Source organism: Pyxicephalus adspersus, chromosome 1 (assembly GCF_032062135.1).
Source record: "Pyxicephalus adspersus chromosome 1, UCB_Pads_2.0, whole genome shotgun sequence".
NCBI classification, from domain to species: Eukaryota; Metazoa; Chordata; class Amphibia; order Anura; family Pyxicephalidae; genus Pyxicephalus; species Pyxicephalus adspersus.
The window spans coordinates 135857064-135866881 of NC_092858.1; the positions used below are offsets into that span (position 1 = coordinate 135857064).

A 9818-nucleotide genomic window follows, 5' to 3' on the forward strand; every position below is an offset into this window, starting at 1 on the left:
CTTGTACAGGCCTCCAGAGATCAATTATATGAGAACAACACAAGGGATTTGTTAGAATTCTTTTACTTTTCTGGTTAGACAGTGCTTTCCTACACAGCAATGACCCTCAGCTAAAAAAGGTTCAAAGGTAGCATTTATAGAGATCTGTGGAATGTTACTTCAAAACAGAACTGGAGATAAAAGAAAACCATATCTAAAGAATCACCAGTGCCAACTAAAACCTCTTTACATGCTGTATGAATATAGAGCTGTGGGATACTCCATTAAATACAGAATAGTGTATCACTCCCACACTTTTTTCATTCATCCTATATACGTAATTATTATTAATATTATTATGGTAGTAGTGGTGGAAATAGTAGTAAAGTGGTATTTCCTCAAATACAAACAAGTCTTTTTAAAGGAATTTAGGCTGTTCAGTTACCAAGGTGAATCATCACCTTACATGTTATGATTCACCTAGCTTAAACTGTAGGTAAATGCGGTGAAAGTCCATTTTGCAAAGAATATCCAATCACAGATATGACTAAATGTCATTTAGTTATGATTATATCTACTTTTGGAAAGAGACAGTGGCTGCCAGTGTTGTACTGCTATCACCAAAGGCAGGACATTTTGTTACCCTGATGGAACTATCACCTTGGCTCTAGCATAGAGCATGGTCCAAAAAATAATTCACAAATGTTACCCTTTCAGTCTCTAGTTTGTTTTAGTAGCTGTATAGATGTGGACTGTTTCATGCACAAAAAAAAAATGATTCCTGTGCAAACCAAGCCCAGCGAGTCTTGTAATGTCTTGGCTTCTCTCTTCTTTCTAGCGCTGGACAGAATGATAAAAAAGACAGAAGGGAAGGGGATCCCCCCCCCAAAAAAAACAAAAACACATTCGATGGAATTATGTAATATAAAACTGTAGAAAAAATGTGTTGATATTCTTGAATCAAATGTTTAATTAAAATGTCAAGAAGCTTCTTTCAGTTCTTCTCCTACGGGCCAAACATTCTTCTAATAAACTATAACAGTTCATCATGGCTGCCAAGCATCATATAGCTGTCATACACACAAAACCTACACTTTAGATGCTATGTAGAATAAAATTAATTTGATAAATATAGCCAAAAGATGAATTCTATTAGGTCTGACTCAATAGGGTTTTAAAAAGTTTGGCAAGCATCGAGTAACTACTGTTATGCTCCAGGCTTGTATCACTGTTTGGAAATATGACAACGTAAATTAACTGGTTTCTCCGATGTATTTAGCCTGTGTTAAGAAAATGTTTGTAAATATACCTCAGTCAGATATAGCTGGTGTCTTATAGTTACCATAAAATTATTATACAGCATTTTGCAAATATATTCATCCCTATATGTGTTCTACTCCCTGGAGTTTTTGAAATAGTCATAGACTGTGTACACACGTTAGATTTTTGTTGTTGGAAAAGATCTTTCATAATCCTTTCTAACAACAAAAGACTGAAAGATGCATGAATGAGTGTTTTACATACAGCACCATTTGGCTCTATGCAGAGGGGAAAGGGGAAAACAAGTGAGTGGCACCCCACTGCGCTCTGCCCTTTACTTGCATTGCAGTCATTAGTCATTTATCGATCCGCCAAGATGGATCCATGAACGATGTCGGGCAGCCACTGTACACGTCAGACTCTCAATACCAGCCCTGAAGTGAGAATCGGACAAGAATTATCTGACGTGTGTAGGTAGCCTTAACAGTATAGTCAAATTGTTGAAGTGGAATAAAAATATTTAACCTCCCTAGCGGTAACCCCGAGTGTGACTCAGGGTAGAAAAAAGTTGCTGAAAGCAGTAACCCTGAGTCACACTCGGGGTAGGTAAACCTATGGGAAGGTTAGTAAATATAGGGCTTACCTGATCCGCTGGCGTCCCGCGTCATCCATTGTCGCGATCTCTGTGTTCTTTCTTCTTCCTCCAGACGGCTTCGGCACCCGATGAGTCACCGGGGAGTTCCCGGTGACGTTGGTGCGTGTGTATGTTGCCGGCAAGGCGGGAAGGGAAATTCAAAATCCATTTGGATTGCATTCAATACAAAATAACTGTATTGAATGCAATACATTGGATTTATATGTGTAAAATCAGTACATTGTTTTCAAGAACATTTATTTTACAGTATATTTAATTTTATGAGTATATTATGTATTTTTTTTAATAAAAAAAAAATTAATTTTTTTTACGTGATTTTGTGTTTTAAACTTTATACTCATACTATTATATTATAATAGTATATTAATTATATTATACTGTAAAATAAATTTTCATGAATAAACAATGTACCGCTTTTAGACATATAAAACCGGAAACAAATGAACCGCTAGGGAGGTTAAATATTATTGTAACACATAAATATATTGTAACACAGTGACAAAAAGGTCAGTGCTGGATGGAAGCTCTGTGGACTTCAGTATCCACATCTGGGGTAAAACCAGAAATGTTGTGTCTGCATGGAACCTGTAGGTCTCTCTGATGGTTATTCAGAATTACTGTTCCGGGGTTGCTTTTATTGGGAATCTGTAAGATTAGGGTGGGGCAGATTCCCAATTCCAGGTCCCACATTTTCCCAAGCCCAGAAGCTCATTTAACACACCCTGTGCTAAGCTGCAGGAGTATGGCTATAGGTATATATATTCCCTCAATATCTGGATACACTAACAATTCCCAACTTGCAATGAAATATGAACATAACATGTATAAAATGTTTTCACTGAAAATATAATTATAAAACAGTTAGTCAATATAAAAACATCAGTTTTATCAATGTGCCCTGGTCACATAATTCTAATGTTATTACTTTACTGATAAATTTCCATGGATATAACCTGTATTTTATGGTAGCAGTCGTAAAAATTATGACTTTTTAAATGAAATAGATTTAGGTTTCCAGGAAAACAGTATTGGACTTAAATAGTATTTGTTTGTACCAATATGATATTTTAAGACTAATAAATTAAAAATAAGATATAAAAATGACAGGCTATATACAGGTATTAAAATGCAAGCAATTACCAAGAAAAGCAACTTGTGATCGTGACCCTGATTACAAAATGTGAGACAGGACTATGAAATGTTTCCAGTAGGTAATGCCTGTTCAGAATTTTATTTGGGAACTACAGTGTTAAAATGTTCAGAAAAAAATGTAAGTCATGTGTCGGGTGCCCTTGCACTGCTCAGTGAATAATCTTTGCATACCTGGGTACTGGGATCGTCCAACTCCCATGCACATGTGCAAGAGTTACGTCATAGATCCAAAACGTACTTGATCCATAAACAGACCACATATTCCAGGATCCCTAAATCCATAGCTCACCTGCACCCTTTATACACAGCTCATCTGCACCCGTTGCTTACATCTTTTATACACCCCTGATACACGGCTCATATTGACACCCTGCACACTGCTCACAGATACCCCCTTCTTACAAATCATCTGCACCCCTTATACAAAGCTTACATTGTCCCTCTGCACACAGTTTACCAGTACCCTCTGTATTCTGTGCACACAACCTAACAGCACCACTGGTATCAGCTCACCTACTCCCATTGTAAATAGCACAACTTAACCCCTTGTACAGAGTTCATATAGATCCCCTGTACCCAATATATAAAATTCACCAGGTGTAAATGTCTCACCTGCACTCCTCTTCCTGATTTACTGTCTCACCTGTCTCCACCTTAGCACCTAGGTCACCATGCGAAAGATGTGGCACACATGTCCCTGGTGCCTAGCTCCAGTGCTCTGGGTAATCACAGTTTGCTCAGTCCAGGAGTTTTTACATATTTTATTCTCTTTGTCCCAGAATTGTGATCACTAGGACTCTACCTGAGTATCCCCATGGTGATCATGGCGAGCCATTGGGTTTTTAGCCCCTTTGAGGGACAGTTAGTGAAATGACTATGGACTTTGTACAGCGCTGCATATTATGTCAGTGCATTATAAAGAATGTGTAATACTAATAATAATAATATTGAAAACCTGAAAGAGATTTTATCAGTTCAACCCTATTCAAGACTCTTGCCAACAGAAAAATGTTGATTTTTATGTACATTGAAACTGTATTGCATGTTTATTATATATAATACTGTTATATAGAAATCTATGTGCATGAATACAATGCCTTTTAGAAATCCTTAATATTAGTGATTTGGAGTAATTACTGCTAGCCAACAGCAAATTATTTTATCACTGGTTTTAAAACAAAATGTAATGTTAATTCCCCATTTGGTGGTGTTCCCATAACATTTGGAAAATGCAGGTCCTCAGTAGGATACCCCATTGTAACATTAATGGAGGGGGTGTATGTTGTTCAAATGCTGCACAAAATCCATTATTCAGTCTGGTTTCCATGCCAACATACAAACACATCATCTATGTTTGCAGTACCTGGGGAGCCTGGGATCACATTTTTCATTGACCAAAATGTTTTTTTTTTAAACAAAAGATACATTTATTGACAAAATTTGTACAGACACACATAATTAAACCCCCCCCCTCTCTTAGCAACTAGTTTGTTTTATACACTTTGTTTTAAAGTAAATGCAAACCCTACTAATTACATTTTCAACAATGATCCTTTTGTTCTTTTAAAGCCTAACTCCGGGGAAGCTTAAAAATTACCCTTATGGTGGGGCAACCCCTGTACTTCAAGGGATAAGGGCCATTTCAGACTTGCAGTTGACCTCAGCAATGTACTGCAGACTGAACTGTGCTCCCATCTGCTTATGTTTATTTCTTTGCATTTGCACACTGTTTCATTGCAGTTATGGTAGGGTTGCAGCATGGTTTCTTGTATGTGACACATTGTTCCTGGCCATTTTGCTTTTCTTTTTCTGTAAGAAGAAATTCAAGGGTAATGCATGGAAATGCAATAACCAGTGGTGCAGCTTTTCCGCTCCAGGGTGCTTAGCACCAGATTACCATTTGCCCAGGAGTGACTTACCATACAGTTTGCAACCACAAGTGTGAAATGGGTCTAAATGCACATTTATGGCTGGGGGTAATAAAAACTTACCTTAACCCTTGCTCCTGGAGGTACCTCCTTTTGTGTTATAGGTCCTCTGTAGTCACCTCTCTTCAGCCCTCCATGCTTTGGTTGCTAGCTCTGATGTTATCCCCTATAATGCAAAACAAGAACCCCTGTAAGTGAGAATGCCAAGGGCACAGCATGGAGTCTCAGATGGTAAGAAATGATGCTGTTTATTTCCCCTATTTAACTCCTGCTGTGTGAGGATTGCCAAACTGCAAAGATAACATTTTTCTTATTTCCAGAGTTCAGTTTTAAATATGCCATTATTAGATTTTGTTATATTTTTCTATTTGTTATCCTTTAAACAAATCTTGTGAGTTTATAATCTCTGTTTGTGTTATTATAAATAACATTGTTGTTAGTTGGCACACAGATAATCTCTATTTGTTGTAGACAGCTCACCTACACCATCTGTATACAGCTCACCTGCTACTCCTTCACCCAGCTCACCTGAATTGATCACCTGCACTCCTTGCACACAGTTCACCAACACAACTTGCACACAGCTCACCTGCACCCCTTGTACACAATTGATCTGCATCCCCTGCCCACAACTTACCTGCACCCCTTGTACAAAGATCATCTGCACTGCTTGTACACATCTTACCTGCATACAGCATGCCTTTACCTCCTGCACAAAGCTCACCCATACCTCTTGTACTCAGCTCACTGGCACACAGTTCTTGTACTCACCAACCTCAGTAGGATGACCAAACACATCCCAACAAACCATTTGACTGATTGATTGCATAATTGTTTGACATTCAAGAAACTTTGTTGTGTCTTTCATGTACCTGGTCTTTTTCTTTACCAAAGGTTGAAGCAATCAATCTCCATTTCCATGAATGAGTTGACCAAGGAAACAATAGGTATTCCACATGTTTAACCTAAACTGTTCCTTTCTGTATGTAACAATCATATTACTGGACCTGTGAAAATCTTTTTACATTTTCAGTGATAGAATTACTGGACATTGCAGTGGAAATTAATTCATCATTTTATTTTGATATATCAAAAACATTTATATATATTGTATCTGGTAAGGGCTTCATAATGTAATCCTCTGTCAATTTTTTATGCTGATTGAGATTATTTCATTAGGCAAATGTCTTCATTTTTCACCAGTTATGTTACAAAAACAGGCCAACTTGATACCATTGAGTTTCAGGATTTCTTCCCTTTCTCTCATCCCTAGAGTAGGCAACATCTGCATTAGAGGAATTCAATTTAGGTAGAATAAAAGAATTTAATAATGTATTCCCTTACACCTACATTGGCTATTGTTTCCACAGTAAGTTTATCACTAGAGACACTCAGTATGCACAATCTTCACCATTCAATTTGGCAAAATATTGATGCTCAAATTACAAAGCTTAACAAAAGCATATATATTTTTAACTTTAAAATCTCATTGGACTTGGTTGTAAAATAAAGACATTTTATAAATAAGGTCTCTTACCCAGGTATGGAGATAAAGCATTTCTAGCTCCTTTTGTAGGTCAATATGAATTTTCTTCCTGTTGTATGACTTTAGTATGGAATGCTCTCTGTCTTGGTTTCCTACATCACCAATCACATTCAAACTTCCACAGCATGTTTGACATGAATTGGCAGCTCTTAAAACTAGTGCTGGTAACTTTTTTACATTAGGTTTTTGTGAGTAAGAAGAAACAATGAGATTGTTTCTGATATTCTGATATTCTCCAATATTGGTAGAGTTGCCCTGTAGTTCTTCAACTTTTGCCCTTATACTTTGAAATTATTTTTTGCTTTGATGCTTTTAATAAACATTTTTAGTTTTCCATTACAACCAGCTTTCATTGCTATCATAGTCCTCTTGGCTAAACCTTAGAAACCGCTGCCCCTTGAATGCCTATTTATAATACGGAGAAGTCTTCTATATCTTAAAGAATAGGTTGGGCAGATTTTCAATGCCTTGTCATCATGGTTGCTGATTTTTCTTTAATAAAAAAGACCCACTAGAGATCCACTTAGGACATTGGGATAGGCTAAAGATGAGCGTGAGTAACCTTCAAGATGCATGATACAGCACTGTTCTGCTCGATGGAGAGGTGAGAACAACGGAGCGGCACCCCACTGTGCTCTCTCTCCTTTACTTTCATTACCATCATTCCTCGTCCATGGATCTGCCAGGATGGGTGTTCGGACAACAGACGACGAGCGCTGTACACATGCCAGATTCTCGTCAGGCCTGAGCCGATTATCGGATGAGAACTATTGCATGTGTGGACCTAGCCTATGTTTCTTGTGCAATTAAACAAACTAATCTGCTACCACACTGCCATAACTGACTGCCAGGAATGACTGAACTTTGGGCAAATATGCAGAAGTTATGTGGTTCTGGTCTGACCATTTCAGATGACAGAACATCTGAAACTAGAAGAAGTCTGGATTAAGATGACAGCCAGTGACGCCTGTTCCTTAGCACCATGTAAGATGTTCTCCTAGCTTGACATCTCTGGGCCAGGTGCACTAAGAGAGGGTACTACATTTTGTTTTTTGGATTTAAACAATTCTGTTGTATCTATCTTTCTTTTTAGTAATGCCATACAGAAAAATACTAAATAAAAGAAGTGATTTGGTCCACCTGGGATCAGTTTCAGCCTCTGCTCACCTAAATCACTACTGTTAAAATGTGAAAGATCTCAGTAGATCTCAACTTACATGTTGTTGGAAGGTAATTCTCTTTTGTTAGTTTTCTCCTCCTTTTCTCTGCATGTCTTTTTCTGTTGATTTCCTATTTGTATCAGCTCATTACAAGGATATTGTTTTTTTGTTGTTGTTGTTGTTTTTTGTTAGTATGGGAGTCCTGTTCCAGGAATACTCCTCATAAGTCAGACATTCTATTGTTTTTAGTATTCATTTTCAGAATTTTGACTCCCTATCATTACTTGCTATATTTAATATTATTATTATTAATATAATAATAATATAATAATTATAATAATAATATTAAACGGTATTTTTAAAAGAACAACATATTATCCAGAGCTGTACAATTAAGCAGGGGTTGCAAATGTCAAACAGATACAAACAGGGACACAGGAGGAGGAGAGGGCTGTATATGCACTGTACCAATTCATTACAGTATACATATTGCGTTGTTGTATTTTATGGCCCGATCTTTTGTCTCTATTTAGTGTTTGTGCTTTAATTTCTTGCAATTTTCAATAAATATTCACATTCATAAACTAAATAAAAGATAAGCAATGACTCTGTATGACAAGTGTAAAGAACTCTGCATTAATGTAAGGTGATCATTAGGGGGCACTGTTGTACCTGTTGTGCCTGTACACTATGTGTTTCTATGCAGGTAAAATAAAATGTTTTTATCCGAGTTAATGCTCCTAGATTTTAACGCCGTCCCACCAGCGACATGTTAACCCTTTCCGCGTGACAACTACCTGTCTAAACTTTCTATCTTCTGGTTACGCTAAACGAAAATGGTAGAAATTGCCTAGAAGACAGTAAATAAAAACACAGCAGGAAGATGGGGGATTGGGGTGACTCAAAAAAGGTAGAGCATGCCTAAACAGGAAGTATAGTAACAAAAAAATATACATACAATAATTGTGAAATATGTAAGAAAAAAAAAAAAGTGGTTCCACTGGGGCTCGAACCCAGGACCTTCTGCGTGTAAAGCAGACGTGATAACCACTACACTATGGAACCGCTGTGTCGTAGTAATAAAGACTGCAGTGTATTCTATGTACTCTATATAGTGTAGCATAAGCTTTTTGTTTATGAACGCCTGCTTGTTTATTGGTACAAGTTATTTGTTAAGTTTTCTTTAATTGTTTTTGTTTTTTTTTTTAAATGGGAACGCCTGAGTCTCATCCTTTTACCACTAAATGGCGCCATGACTATAAAAAATTGCACAATGGAATCAGCAGATCACTAATCTGCGCTCTCCGCCATGTGGGGAGTGTGAGGTGATGGAGGGGGTGTACCTGGGGGTCTCATCATTATATTCCCTGTCACAGTGTTTTATTGACTCTTATTTATTATTATTATTGAGAAGCAATAATTACATTTTATTGTATTATCTCCTGTAAAGCCATTCCTATCATGAGGCTGGGTATAGGGAGTGTGAAGTAATAATGGCGGTGGTGTTGTGTTTACCCCACTGAAGTATTTCCCCTTATATTATATATTGGAGTATGTTTTGTACACGTTCTGTATGTGAGCAGTGATTTATTTCCCTGTTACTTATTACAGCTGATATTTAACTTAAGCCATGTTTGTAGGAAGTTTATCTTTAATTACCAGCAGTACCTGGAAGCACTAATATAAGTTAATTATACCTCAGGAGACTCAGGATGAATCACAGCTTCTTCTTGTTCTCTTTTATGATTTCTTCTTAAAGAGGATATAAACCCTGCAATGCTCTCCCCATTCCATCGCAGGGCGCCACAATCCTGTTCCTTTGTGAGATATTCAGTCATCCTGATTGGCTGGGCCTAGACAGCGGAGTTCATTCAGTGCTGGAAAATGCAATGGAAAGCAGGATGTGCCGTGTATCCGGACAACCAAGTAGACAGTAAGCCTGTCACTTTCTGAAATAAAGTCCCGTCTGATCGCAAGTTTTTAAAAGTGGAACTTAAGAGCAGTGTTTCTCAACCAGGGTTTCTCCAGAGGTGGCTGGTGGTTCCTTGAGCAATGAGCAGTTTGTCCCACTAAGGTCAGATTAGTGACACTAATGATCTTTTTGGCCATGGTGTAATGGTGACATTCTTCAAACTGGC

At 37.5% G+C, this 9818-nt stretch overlaps 1 non-coding gene across 1 annotated transcript; it reads right to left on the minus strand.

Annotated features, from left to right (window-relative positions):
• Positions 1-8672: 8672 nt before the first annotated feature.
• On the minus strand, positions 8673-8745 carry TRNAV-UAC (transfer RNA valine (anticodon UAC)). Its single transcript has one exon. It is a non-coding gene; the product is annotated as a tRNA-Val (tRNA).
• Between the last annotated feature and the right edge of the window lie 1073 nt (positions 8746-9818).